The sequence below is a fragment of the Galeopterus variegatus genome, unplaced genomic scaffold, assembly GCF_000696425.1.
Source record: "Galeopterus variegatus unplaced genomic scaffold, G_variegatus-3.0.2 Scaffold5892, whole genome shotgun sequence".
Classification (NCBI taxonomy): Eukaryota; Metazoa; Chordata; class Mammalia; order Dermoptera; family Cynocephalidae; genus Galeopterus; species Galeopterus variegatus.
In genome coordinates, this window is record NW_007732003.1 from 124,585 (window position 1) to 126,334 (window position 1,750).

Consider the following 1,750-nt stretch of genomic DNA (forward strand, 5'->3'; position numbering starts at 1 on the left):
AGGGTTGCGATCCCGTTGCTGGTCCCGGTCCGGTACAGGGGTGACACTGAGGGTTGCGATCTGTTGCCGGACACGGAAAAAGACAAAAAGGAAGAAAAAAAAAAAAAAAAGAAAAGAAAGAAGCCTGAAGGTAGGAGTCCAGCAGCTTAGCAACGTCAGGGCTAATGTGATGACTTTTTTGGCCTTTCCCTCATCGTGGCAAGATGGCTCATGCTCCAAGCATCACACCTGTGTTCAAGGCAAGACAAAGTGGGGAGGGGCCGCTCTAGCCACATCAGAGCAGCGAAAACTCTCCCCCTGCCACTGACTTCAGCTTATGTTCTCATTGGCCAGAATCGTGCTGTGTGGCCACTAGCTGTAGGGGGCTTCAAAGGTGGACGTTTGGCTAAACAGCCTCTGTAGTGGTAGAAGGCTGACGGAAGGGACACTGAAAAGCCAACCCCAAGGTCTGCTATGAGGCATTCTTTTTCTCTCAGGACCTGGTTCTTTGGGGGCGAGATGGGGGGCGGAGGATGGGGAAGCTGGCATTGCAGGCAGCTGTCTCGCCACTATGACTCGAGAGCCCATCTGAGAATGGAGCCAGCTCTGGTGATGTTGGAGATTCTAGATCCAGCCATGCCTGAAGGCTGCTACTCTTGGATGTATCATTACATGAGCAAAAGAATAAGAAAAAGAATAATTATTATAATACACATGTTCTGTTTTTTGGTTTGAGTCCAAGTGTTGTCTCTTGGGCAAGAGAGGCCTCGTGGTAGAGGAGACAGCGTTCAGATTTGGAATCGGGCCTCTTAGTACCAATCCTGGTTCTGCCGTGATTTGGCTATTGTGTGGATTGAGCCAAATGTGAAAATTCCTGTCACAGAGCAGGCCCTCCACCCACAGCACCTGCCTTCTTCCTTCCTTTCATTCATTCACATGCATGTTTGCAGAAGCCGGACATGCATGTCCCAGCTATGTTTGCTGTGGCATTGGTACAATTTCTCTTTTTCCTTCAGATCAAGTAGTCTTGAAGCTGACGATTCTGTCCTGTGTTTTTCTGTATCCACAGCCCATAGCACAGAGCCTTGGTATAGTCAATGCTCAGCAAATGCTTGATCTAGAGAGTACAATACTTCATTTATCCGTGTAACAAAAATTTATTGAGCACCTACTGTATGCCAGGTACATTGTAGGCAGAAGGGATACAGAAGTGAATGCTTTAGATACCATCCTTGTTCTCAAGGGTTCACAATCCAATGGGGAGTGCTATGATCTGAGGGCTTGTGTCCCCACCAAAGTTCGTATGTTGAAACCTAATCCCCAATGTGATGGTGTTAGGAGGTGGGGCTTCTGGGAGATGATTACGTCATGGGGTGGAGCCCTTATGAGCAGAATTAGTGCCCTTATGAAAGAGGCTCTGGAAAGACCCTCGCCCCCTTTCCATCATGTGAGGACACAGCTAGAATGCTCCATCTATAAACCAGAAAGCAGCTCTCACCAGACATCCGATCTGCCCACAGCTTGATCTTGGACTTCCCAGCCTATGAGAAATAAATTTCTATTGTTCATAAACTATCCAGTTTCTGTTAATTGGTTATAGCAGCCCAAACAGACTAAGACGGGGAGACAGTCAACAAGCCGACAAGCAAGTAAACTTAGCCTACGATGTCAGATAGTGAGAGAGGCAGGAAGAAACCAAAGTGGGGAACGGGGTGGAGCTGATGTGGAGGATGCACTTTTATAGGGTGCCGGGGGAAGATCTCTTAGAAGG